The sequence below is a fragment of the Chionomys nivalis genome, chromosome 6 (genome assembly GCF_950005125.1).
Source record: "Chionomys nivalis chromosome 6, mChiNiv1.1, whole genome shotgun sequence".
Taxonomy (NCBI): domain Eukaryota; kingdom Metazoa; phylum Chordata; class Mammalia; order Rodentia; family Cricetidae; genus Chionomys; species Chionomys nivalis.
The window spans coordinates 8,153,833-8,167,437 of record NC_080091.1 but is presented as its reverse complement, the minus strand read 5'-3'; positions in this window follow the sequence as shown (position 1 = coordinate 8,167,437).

The window sequence follows — 13,605 nt, the reverse complement described above, 5'->3', positions numbered from 1 at the left end:
AGGACCACCCACCTCCATCCAGGTTTATTAAGGTGAGCATCCAAACTACCTGGGCTCCCACAAAGCCATTATGTGCAATAGGATCAAGAACCCATTGCCATTGTTCTTCAGTTCTCAGTAGTCCTCATTCCCACTTTGATAAACTTTGTCTTAAGAACAATCCTACTTGGTGTCCTTACCTTTGTTTTCGGTGGTTGTTTTGTGTCTTTCAACTATTTTGGCAACAGGATCTCTTGTTCTCCATTTCCCATGTAGATAAGAATGTTCATGAAATTCTCATGCTCCTGCTTCAGAGTCCAAGTAATGGTATTGCAGGTGTGCACCGCTACATCAGACAAAAACCATCTCACACTGTAACACAACACTGTCATTGGTTTAACTAACTTTTTTCCTTTTTATGTACTATATGATACCAGTATTTTTTTAAGTTTAAATAACAAATTGATTTTTTGGAGGGTGTGTAGAGGAGTGGGGAGGGGTAGTAGCAGTGGTGGGAGGAGGCTGCTTATTGGTTCCCAGCCACCTAGCTAGCTTAGACCTGAAATAATCACACAAAAACCATATTAATTAAATCACTGCTTGGCCCATTAGCTCTAACTTCTTATTGGCTAACTCTGACATCACCACCCCCTATATTCTCACTTTCCTAACACTTTGGACACTGTATGTGCTTGGTTGTCTTGATTTTGCACACTACTAAATAGCAAAGGCAACCTTTTAACAAAATGAATATGTCCAGTTTTGTTCTCCTTTAAAAGAGAGGCTATGTTTTAACTAACTATTCACAGTATATGTGACAGTGATGTACAGTTTTGGTCAATTTCAGAACAATGATTTCCATGTGATTTTGCTTGTTTGTATAACTGGTTACAATTTCCTTAACTAAATCCCAAAGTACCATTGAGGCTTCTGATTCTACAGATAAATGATGAAGTCTGTTTACAGTATGATTGCAGCTCTCAGCAATACCTGACTTAACACTGCCCAGTGGCTGACCTTCCAGAATATTGATGTAACCATAAATCCATGAAGCAGAAGTCACATACCAGACACCTAACCCTGGAAGCACTCTATAAGAGCAGATAAATATTTCATTCAGCAATTCTTATTATGAAAATACTTTTAGTGTAGTAGTTCAAATGTTGATTGCTCTCTGATACATACATACACACACACACACACACCACAGGGTAAATCCTACAATTTATGTTAAACAAAGAAACAATCTCTAAAAGCAAACTTTTAATTTTAGGCTACCTTATCTGGACCTCTCAGTTTGAAGGCATTTTTCAAGCATCACTTAATACCACAATGTTGTCATAAATTTAATTTGTCCCCAACATGTGCTTTTTCATAGTGTGGAAATAACTAGCATTTTAGAACCAGACAGACTTCATTTTATAACCCAATAAGACACCACCAAATAACACGTAGTGTTTAAATTATATTATTGACTCAACTCAAGAGCCCTTTACAGGAGAAAAATGTTAGATTTTAAAACATCTGGCCCAAAACAGATCTAAATGTGGTCTTAATTTAATAAAAGTCAAAACATATTAAGAGAAAATTTAAATTGAAAAAAATACTTTAGAAACTATATGTCTTTCTCTAAAAAAAAAAGGTAATGATTAATAGTCCTGTCCTAAGTTACAAAACCTGAATGACATATTTTCTTTTTAAGTATAGATTTAGCAAATGTACTTTGCTGAGACTTTATATTATTAAGTTAACTTTCATGTGGCTTTCTCTCTACTTTCAGAATGGCTAGCACTATGTGGTATTAATTGTGTTCATGGGAGAGTATTTTTTAATTAATCCTACTAAATAAAATAAACCTTTTGACAATGGAAATGTCTATAATTTAGAATATGTTGAAAGGACTCCTGCTTCAGACTCCTACCAGGATGAACTCCCTCTCCTCCTTGGTGGATTATACACTCAAAGTACGAGCAAACAAACCAACACTCCCTCCTTGTGTTGCTTTTGTTGTATACTTTTTCATAGCAATGAGAAAAGTAATTCTGTCCATCATCATGAACAATGAATCCCCTAACATACTGCACAATATATATGAAATCCAATTAACAACTTCATTGTTTCTTTATAAAGGGGAAAGTGAAAATTACAATGCACTTGGTTCTTAAAGTGCAAGTATAATTACTTGTTTGAGGAATCTGTCATGGAAACCCTCTGATATTTCACACAGCTTGGAAAAAAACTAACCTGACGTTGCCCTGAGCAAAGCAGACTTGCTATTGCCATAGATAAATTAATTTTCAGAGCAGCTGTGCAGAGCAGACCACTTCTGGAAAGCATAAAGTTGCAGACTAATTTTAAATTCAGGAGGGAATGCTGTAAGTAGTGATACACACTTCAGATCACGGAAATGTCAATACACAATGGAGTTCTCATGTGTGTCTGTGATTATAAAGGGCAGTTGGCCTCAGAGCACTGTTTAATCTGATGTGGGAAGAATTGTTGAGAAATGTACTTCCTACTGGTATCTAAGGCTAAATGACAGACTAGTGATGATACAAAGTTCAAAATGATATGATGGTGGTAGGATAGAAGCCTTTCAAAGACTTTGTTTTTCCTTTTAATATATAGTAACAGGTGGATAATGATTGAGAGAATAAAAGAAGCAATAGAAAAATATGTAAGAAAGAAACAACCAATCATGGCTTTACGGGAGTTAAACCAAAAGACGAAAAAATGTCTGAAGATTAAAAAAAAATTGATTTTGATATGGAGAAGTTGGGGAAGCCATTTAGCATCACTTTGCATCCTAGTCCTCTTCCATAAATACATGGTGGTCCATCTATAAAGGAATTTAGCATCTAAGTCCAGCATTTGAATCATCGAGACTTTTCAGCAGACAGATATCTTCAACATTTAAACATGGCTTTCTCCTTTTCATCCCTTTTTGGCACTGCTAGCATTTCTTTTGAGACATAGTGTCACTATCATACCAGAATAGTCTTAAACTTTTGATGCTACCTTCTTCAGGCTCTTGATTGTTGGGGTAAAAGTTAGGACCCACCATGCTGGATTTCTTCTCTAATTCTTTTATTTTACCACTCAACATCTTCTGTTGAGTTTAATGTCAATTGTCAACTTTACTAGATATAAAATCACCATGAAAACATACCTTTAGATATATCTTTGAGTGCATTTCCAGAAAAGCTTAACTGAGTACAGAAAACCCACTCTGTATTTGGGTGACATCATCTGAAGGGCTGTGGTTTTCTGGAAAGAATGAGAAAGAGTAAATGAGCTGAATATCAGCATTTATCTCTCTCTCTCTGCTTCATGATTAGATGCATGTGGCTGGCTATATCAACCTTCTAACATCAAAATAGACTGTATCTTCTCCAGCTGTAAGGAAAAATCAAAACAAACAGAACCTCTTTCTCCATGGTTTAAGCCTCACCTTGTAACAGACTCCCTGGCTCTGATATGGAATGAACTTATACTGCATGTTATAGGGACACCTGTCATCATAGACCAGAGTTCAGAAGCTGGAAACAGAGGGCTAGGATACCTAGTATCCTTTATGCAGTCCCCTCCCACACTATACTGAAATTGGGAATAGCATATGGAAAAAGTGATGTCAGGTTATGAAAGTCACTGTGTCTCAGTCTTCCTTCCCTCTAAGAATAGAAAAGTGCTGTTGGAAAAGCCTTGAAAAGATGTCTGTATCCAGGTCACTGAAGAGCAGAGCTACAAGCCACTAAAAAATTAAGTCCTTTCAAAAAACACAGTTGTAATCTTGGATTCTATAGCTATAATCAAGTCTGCATGGTGGCAGCCACACAAACTGACTGCCATCACTGTCTCCTCGACGTCTCTGTGTTCTCAAAATTACTGAATTACTCCTAGGTTCCAAAAACTGAGAAAGAAAATCAACAGCTGTTGTTTAAAAATGCTGTGCACCTCAGTAATTTGTTATTCTGTACTTTTAAGAAGACTCCTTAGCTGGGCATGTTGCACCTGTAATTCCAACACTTGGGCAGCTATAGCTATAAGATTAGGAATTCAAGATAAATTTGAAACAAATAGCTCCAAAAACCAAAACCAAAAAGGTAAAGATAATCATTCATAGCTAAATGATAAAATCTATTGCATTACAACAACTTATATTTAACTAACCAGCAAATGAAGAAAACATTTCTCCATTCTGAAATCTTTACCATACCATGAAAAATTATAAATATTCATAGAGAGTGGGGGGAGGGGGAGAGGGGCGGGAGGAGGGGGAGGGAAATGGGAGGCGGGGAGGAGGTGGAAAATTTTTTTTTCAATAAAAAAAAGAGAAAAAAATATTCATAGAAAAGTAGGGAGATGATGCAGGGGCAAGTAATACGTGTTTCTAGTTTTCTCACTGATTGTTTATTTATAAACTAAACTAAAAAGTAAGCTAATTGAACTCATCATGCCAAATCAAATAGACCACTTTTTCTGTGTCATAAAAAAAATGTGCATCTAGTGAGTTCATAAATGAGTACATAAAAATGTTTGTGGTAATAAGTGAAACAGTACACTACTTAGGCAATTTTGTGCTAGGGGAGGTGTAAGACCCAAAGTTAACCTGTAAGTCCTACCTACCCAAAGACCACGTAACTTCTTGAAATGCTGGGAGTTGTTGTTCCTGAAAAATAATAATCTCATAGGAAAATACAGGGGCAGTATAGGTTTGTCCTTATAGCCCCTGTAAAATGTGTCTTGAGCTCACTCAGCTTGGAATTCAGAGAGTGGTCCTGACCAAAGCTTTCTTGGTTAGTGTTTCATTCAAGCTTGCCATAAATTTGTCTCAACTGGTAAAACATTTTTTTTTCCTCTGGCAAATCTCAGGATTAACAGAGACAAACCATCATTTTATCTTAAATAGATACACATAACCCTTTTACTGTAGTTAAATTTTCCACAGTGTTCTACAAGATTTTGGGCTGACTACCTGAAACTCTCGGTGAACCTAAAATTGTTCTTTCTTTCACTCATTTTCCCACCAGATTTTTGAAATTTTTCTTTTGTTTTATTTTAAAAAGAAATTAAAAAAGTGAATAGAGCCTGGTGGGTGAAATACCTTCAGTAGATGAGACCATGTCAAAGGAAATTTGGTCTGGATTAGGTATAAAACAGAAGATCACCAGGGAAGAAGAAAGAGGCTCCTGTCTTAGAAGAGCTTGTTTCTGCAAGCTGCCATTTCATATTTGAGATTATTCTTATACCAAGGACTTCTGAGAGAGGTGAGCACTCCTGAGAATGGAGGTTAGCATATGAGGAGGGTTCCCAGGGAAGCTGGAGGTCTTCATACAGACTCATCAGCACAGACTCTGTCAATGTTATCAGTGTTTGTCAACGGAGCTGTGTACCTGTTTACATCTGTGCACCAGCCCCCTCCTAGAGTATATGTTCTCTTTGTCTATAATTTTGATAATTTTAATTTCAGATATAAAAGTCACTTTTTGCACAAAAAAAATAGCTAATAGTAGCAGGTATGGTATTACTGATATAAGCCTGGAACTTGGGAAGCAGAGGCAGGAGAATTAGATGTCCAAGGCCAGCATCTATATAGTAAATTTGTAAACAAGCTTGGCTGTAAGAGGCATTGTCTCCAAAACACAAAACCAACAACAGAATTGCCTTATAGCTACAGAACTTTGCGATCTTAAACCTTTCCAACAACTGAGGATGTATAATATAGTTACACGCATTTACATATGTGTTAGTGAGCGGGTGCTGCCACATCTGTGAATCACGGGGAAAGAAAGATATATGGAGCTAAGAAAACAGAAACTGATAAGCATAACTGATAAGACATAGTTGAATAAATTATTTGAAGACAATTTATTGTCACCCACTCAGGAAAGTTTAAAATCCCAAGTTGTAAAACAGAACCCCAAGGAAAGGGCTGAATTCCATATAAGGAAAGTCGTTCTCGCTTGCAATTGTGAAAGAAACTGTGTATTGACATGAATCACTATGCGGTCCAGTGTGTGCAGAAAAAAACTGAAGGACCCACTGAGTTGGAAAGGTAATAAGAACACACAGGTAATTATACTTTTTCTTGTAAATGACAAACGCATGTGAGCATAGACTTAGACACAGCAGTCACCTGTAATCCTCTGCCAGGGGCACAGACAGAAAGCTAGGAGCAACCAGCTTGTTGGTTCTCACTCCTTCATCCCCTCTCCTTAAATGTCTCTGGGCCATTCAAATCAGGTGGCATGATCTTCCTACCCAGAATGCACCTTAGTAGGGTTCCCTGCCTTTCCCAAAGTGTACCAGAGCATAAGTTCCCACAGCTACAATTCTCCCGGCCAATTGAATCCTGCCACCTGAACTCTGCCGAGCTTTAACTCCTCCCGCTTCCTGCCTTCCTTCTCTAGGTCCACAAAATGGTTACACACATGCCAGTTGCTGACTATCTCTGCCCGTAACACAGCAGCCTGCTTGTCCCTCCAGGGTAACAAATATTCGTGCTTAGGGTCTAGTATCCATTTGTGTTTTGTGTCAACTCCAAGGTCTTAATAGCTAGCTAACCTGCCCAATTCATTGAGCTCAGCTTTTTTTTTTTTTTTTTTTTTTTTTTTTTTGGTTTTTCAAGACAGGGTTTCTCTGTGGTTTTGGAGCCTGTCCTGGAACTAGCTCTTGTAGACCAGGCTGGTCTCGAACTCACAGAGATCCGCCTGCCTCTGCCTCCCAAGTGCTGGGATTAAAGGCGTGCGCCACCACCGCCCGGCTGAGCTCAGCTTTTAAGACAGAGAACAATCAAGGAAGATGACCCAAGTTAATCTCAGGACCCCACACAAAATAGCACATTTGTGTGACATACATGCAAACATGCACACATACACACATGTATGTCCAAACACAATGTTCCCTTAAGTTATGGTACATATAGTTAACAACAGAAATCAAATTGCCTAATAACTAGAACGAGAACAATCTCTCTGATACAGAGGTACAATCAGCCCACTTCGTCTTACTGTTTTTCATTGACACATAGGCAGATTTACAGGGAAAGTCTGAAATTCTGTTTTATGTGTGGGTTGGTTTCACACACTGGATGCGTATTAAATTATAAATGAATATGGAGTTGAATTATAAGTGAAAGAGGGCAGGTTTGTTTGACAGCAAAATCACAAGTTCTCACCCTTCCTTAAGCACAACCTTGATGATTACCTCAGGTCTCAGGTACAGCATCTCTAAGCTTCATGACAAATCTGTCTGGCCCAGTGCTTCAGCCTCTGGCCTCTTAACCATATTACAGAGCTCAGGAAAATAGCTCAACGTACGAATAGAAGCCTCGGGTCTTTGAAGGGTTGTTCAACCTGAAACTCAAAAGGTTTCTTTGTAATGCATTCATTTTTCATTGTTAAAGAAGATGATTCTTTTCATTTGTGAGGCCATATTACAGATCTGAAAATGTATTCACACAAATCCTCAGTATAATGCAATCAGTATGCAGCATTAACCACAATTCCTCACTTCACTTTAGAGATTAGATATCACCTTCCCTGACTATTTAACACCTGGAAGGTTAAAGAACATCTGTTTGGGCTCATGATTTTATTATGGGAGATTAATAGCTGTATAATGTCACACTCTGCTTGATGGTATTAGATAATACATGAATCAATGCATAAGCCCAGACCAAGGTGATTTATGAATTTATTTTACTCTGAGATGACATTCTACCCATTCTTTCCTTCTTGTGTCTTCATCTCTCTGCTTCTTTCTTGTCACTTATTCATGAGCCTAGGTCCTTACTGGAAGACTCAACATAACTTTATGTCCATGGTGTTCCAGTTTTCTCAGTTCTGCTCTGATACATGCTTTGAAACTCTGTGGACCATTTTGTACTTATTAAAGGGGGAATTGGCACTGTAGCTCAGTTGGTAGATTAAAAGAACCCACAGAAACATCTAACACAGACTTATAGGAGTTCACAGACTCTGGACTGACAGTTCAGGAGACTGCATGGAACTGACCTAGGCCCTCTACATTTGTGTAACAGACGTGTAGCTTGATGTACTTGTGAGACTCCTACCAGGGGGAGCATGGACTGACCCTAATGCTTCAACTGACATTTCAGAAACTATTCCTCATACTGAGTTGCCTCACTCAGCCTTAATATAAAGGGAAAAATTTAGTCCTACCTCAACTTGATGTCATGCTTCGTTGACATCCATGGGAGGCCTGCCCCTTTCTGGACAGAAACAGAGGAGTGGATGGGGGTGTCAGAGTGGAGGCAGGGAGAGGAAACAGGAGGAGAGGAGGGAGGGGAAACCAGTCATGATGTAAGATAAATGAAAAAAATTAACTAACAAAAAACTTTGAGACGGCTTCATGGACATGTAAACTGTAGTAACAGAAGAGTGAAATGAATTTGGCACTTCTGAGACATTTCAAATTGACACATCTTGTTTAGATCTCAAACCTATTCCCTCACCTTCTTTTCTTAAAAGAGCCTAGATCAGATGTCCTTGCTGCTGGAATACCCATACCCCATTCTGCTAGATAAACAACACTCTTGCTGCCCGTTCTTTCCCACAAATCAAAGGAAGAGTATTTGCAGATCTTCCTGGAGAGCTGATAAACTGAGGCATGAAGACCTTTTAAAAGGAGCTCTATCCTCCCTCCACTTTTGGATACAGGCTTGCTCACCTTCCTACTCCCCAGATCCAAGGTGGCCTTGAGTTACAGCCAGTCTTTGTCAGTGTCTTCCTGGCTTCTAGAACTTAGAATAGGTCACTAGCAAGGAAACCCCCTCAGTGTTCTCTGCAACCTAGAACAGACAACTCTCTCTTTTTCCTGGAGACTGGGGGGAAGTGAGCTATTCTGTACCTCCTCAGAATCCCATCATGGCTCTCTGTGAACATGCTACTATAACTCACCTAATGAAGTTTTTCTTAGGGAACTTGCTCACAGTTTCTTTTTTAAACCTGTGTCTCTTTTAATAGGTTATAATAGTCACTCCATGCTTCCAGTCAATGAGCAAGCACCATCTCTTGTGATGCTCTGAAAGTCTCTTACTTATTCAACATCAAGACTCAAGTGCCTCTCAGGTTTGGCTCCTCAGCTTCACATCAACAAACCCAAAAGACTTCCTCCTACACATTAAATCTCCAATTATCTTAAGTCTTCATGTCATTTTCACCTCTGTCGTCTTCAGAGTTGGTGATCTTTCTTCTCTTCTCCTGCTGAGCATCCGCCCTTGAGACTGCTATCATAACTACAGGCATTCCATTCTCCGTGTCACAACCAGGCGGCTTGCTTCAACCATTTCTTCATCTTGTTGACTCTGATGATGTCTGAGGACCCTGGCTCTGTGGCTGCACTCTCTTAGGTGCCACTGTTAAATTGGGACTTAGACTTTATATGTGAAATAAGTAGACTTTGTGTCACAGTCGTCTTATGTCTTAGATGCTCTTTTCCAGCTGTTCGTCATGTCTACGGCAACCTCCATTGAAACCTTCTCATTCTTCCATTGTAAATAGGAGTTGCATGCTCTTGGGGGCACTCGTGCTGTTCAGTCCCTAAGAACTGTCTTTACATGGCACTCCCTTGTCTGTTGTCGGTTATGTGGTCAGCACTGTGGAGTTTCACACCACGATTTTGAACTTTTCCAGCATCTCTACAATCTGAATCTCTTTTTTTTAAAAAAAAACTAAACTTTACTATTATAAAAATTTAAAAATAAATAAAAACATCACATGCTAAAATTAGCCAGACCCAAAATCTGCACAATTTAATGAACAGTAAAATATTGGCATTCAAAATGAAAGCTGTAAGGTTCAAATTAAATATTTTCATTCAGTGCTGAATATATTTAGGTACTTATTTGCCAACACCATCATCCCAGAAGAGAAAAAAAAATCCAACACAATTAGAGAAGCAATTGGCTTTATATCATCAATCATAACTCATACCTATACTCAGTTCTTCCTCGTCCCCTTACATTTAGTTTTTCTTTTTTGCATGTTATAGTATACTCACATGTGTATCTGTTTACATGTATACACATATTATCCATTTATCTGTTTGCAAAGGACTAGGCTGATTCTACTTCTTTTCTACAGTTAGGAAAACATAAGAAACAATAGGAAAAAAGGTTTACTTCCTTCTTAATTACTACAAACAGATTTTGTATTTTTTGTTCTTATTCTTGATACACCTTTTTTTACTTATTTTTGCATCAGATTACATTTACACAAAATAAATGTAACAAATAGCCTAAAAGTCCTACCTGCTCAATCAAAGTCACAGTGTTTTTTGGTCACTGAATACATCCAACGAAGAAAAAAGAAAAAATTATCAACTTTGATCGAGGTTCATTTGGAACTTTGAACTAGATAAATCTGGCTTGTGTTCAATGGGTTATCCATTATATTTATTTATACTTGTGGGTGTTTAAATTTGTACTTACTGCTAAGAAATAAAAATCATAAATTCTTGATGAGAGCATTATCAAAATATTTTTATGTATCTTTGTTTTAGATTAAGACATAACTTTTAAGATTTTTTCCCCATCCTTACTTAAATTATCTTTGGTAATATTAATTGGAAACAGTAAAATCACTCTTCCAATTTCCAGTATTTGAACTCATAATTTATAATACTGTCTTGGAGTAGTATGATAGAATCATGTTAATTGGATAATGTTTTATAGTTTTTTGTTTTAGTAAAGGGTAGAGTAGGAGTCTATATTACTATAGAAACCACTAAGTTAGTGATTTTCAATCTTCCTAATGTTGCAATACTTTAAAATAGTTCCTTATGTTGTAGTGACCAGCCCACCATAAAATTATACTTGTTGCTGCTTCATGACTGCTATTGTTATGAATTATAATGTAAATATCTGTTTTTTTCTGATGACTTTAGGTAACCCCTGTGAAAGAGTCATTCAGTCCCAAGGGAGTCATGGCCCACAGGTTGAGAACTGATACTCAAGCTAATATGTCTCATTTCTTGTATGTCACCCTCATTTTATGCTGAGAAGAAAATGATCAAATTACAGCAAGAAAAAAACCTATCTGCTGTCATCTTAACTCTACAGTCATGTAAATCTTGTTCTTCTTCTATGAGACACTTAGAACTTAGGTGTAACCCTGGAATTGATGTTTAAGCTTACATATTTGTCCTCTGAGTGATATATAAAGTGCAAATCTATAAAATAGACTTACATGCCATTGTGCTCTTGGTCCATTTATTTAGGACAGGATGCAATGTTTAGGACTGTATGTGACTCTGTAGCAAGGAAAAGCCCTCATTAAGTGTCTTTCTTCCTCACCAGAAGACCTTAAGTATAATAACTGTGTAAGATGTGTTTGTGCATATATAAATAGATAACAGAGGATGGATGGATGGATGGATGGATGGATGGATGGATGGATGGATGGATGGGCTGGATGGATGGGCTGGATGGATGGATGGATGGATAGATAGATAGATAGATAGATAGATAGATAGATAGATTATATGTTATAAATAGCAGATTAAACAGATTAATGGCTTATTGCTAGCTAGTTGGATGGATGGATAAATAGACAGAGAGCTTGATAGAAAAATGGATGATATAGGTGGATAGGTTAGGACTAGGTATGGGAGAGAAAAAGAGAGAGAGAGAGAGAGAGAGAGAGAGAGAGAGAGAGAGAGAGAGAGAGAGAAACATGGATATATGATAGATGACAGAATGAAATAGATGGATTATAGATCGATATAGAGATAAACACATAGAGATAGATAGATTGATAACATGTAGGCAGATGACTAGATAGATTACAACTGAAAGAGAATAATAAATTTATAGAGATAAATGAAAATGGATATAGATAGATAGAATATAGATAGATAATAAAGATGGTGAAATTACTGATAGCTAAGTAGATAGTGATATATAATTAGCAGATAATAGACATACGAAGAGAGAAGTAACATAATTTGGCACTATGACTCACTTTTTTCAGCAGTGAACTTATTCGGTTACTTAGTTTTTATTTTTTAAGAATTATTTGATTGGGAATTCCTTTCGGGGAAAGAAACTTCATTTTATAAACTATTTAATATAACTTAGCTCACAAAGAAAAATCTGAAGTTGAGTACTCTATTAACTTGAATCTCCTCAATTGCCTGAATCTCTTGCTAAGTCATGAGCAGTAGCCATGACAACCAGAATAAACAGAGGTCAATTGACCACCACAGTCACATACAGGAGAGTCTTGCCTCTGGAAGGACCCCCTGTCACCTGGTGCTTCTTCCTTTTAAGCATGAAATTGATATGATTCAGCTTCAGACGTGAGTTTGAGTGTTACTTCTGCTATGATTAGCTTTTGAATTCTAGCAAGTGTCTTAACTCTCTGAACTCCACTTTCCCTTTCTAGCAAGATGGAGCTGTCTTCTACCTGACCTTGCAGGCCTCTATGTAATGTGAGATTCCATTCTGAATGCTGTAAATACCATTGGTTAATAAAGAAACTGTCTTGGGGCTGTGCAGAGAATAGAGGTAGTTGGGCAAAAATAAACTGAATGTTGGGAGAAGGAAGGAGGAGTCAGAGAGAAGCCAAGTAGCCTGGCAGGACACAGACACCAGAATTTTACCTGGTAAGCCACTGCCACATAACTATACAAAGATTAATAGAAATAGGTTAAATTAAGATAAAAGTGTTAGCCAATAAGAAGCTAGAGCTAGCAGGGCGGTGGTGACACACGCCTTTAATCCCAGCACTTGGGAGGAAGAGGCAGGTGGATCTCTGTGAGTTCGAGACCAGCCTGGTCTACAAGAGTTAGTTCCAGGACAGGCTCCAAAACCACAGAGAAACCCTGTCTCGAAAAACCAAAAAAAAAAAAGAAGAAGAAGAAGAAGAAGAAGAAGAAGAAGAAGAAGAAGAAGAAGAAGAAGAAGAAGAAGAAGAAGAAGAAGAAGAAGAAGCAGTGTTTAATATAGTTTCTGTGTGATTATTTTGGGACTGAGCAGCCGGGAACCAACAAGCAGCTTTCCTCTAACATTGATGGCTACCTTAGATTATATCAACTCTCTAAAAGCAATTGTGATGATGCTCCAGGTTTACTCTGAGGACCTATGCAGGCAGTGCCATCAATCAGGACTGTTGGGTAAAAGCATCAGTGAGTGAAGAAATTAATTAAATAATGACTGTAACATGCTTTTAGAAAGTACAATGACCACAAGTAAACAACAAATTATATAATTGGCATCACGGTAGTACTGTAGATGAAAAATGTTCTTATGAACTAAGAGCTACATATGCATCCTTTTGAAAATGGCATTCAGACATAGAAATTTAATGAAGTAAGAAGGATAGTTCTAATTCTAATAACACTGAGTAAAGATGAGATTTAAATTCTATCCAGAATGTATGGAAATAACTGGTTTATATAATATATATACTTATAAGTAGCCTTTGTATCTAGCATATATAGTATACATACACACACACACAGAGTATAATATGATAGAAAATAAGTATACAGAATGATTATATGGTTTTAATATTGATGCTGTGACTCATATTGTTAAATATCTTTTACTCTTATTATATATATATATATATTATATATATATATGGTGTCTTGTGTCTGTGT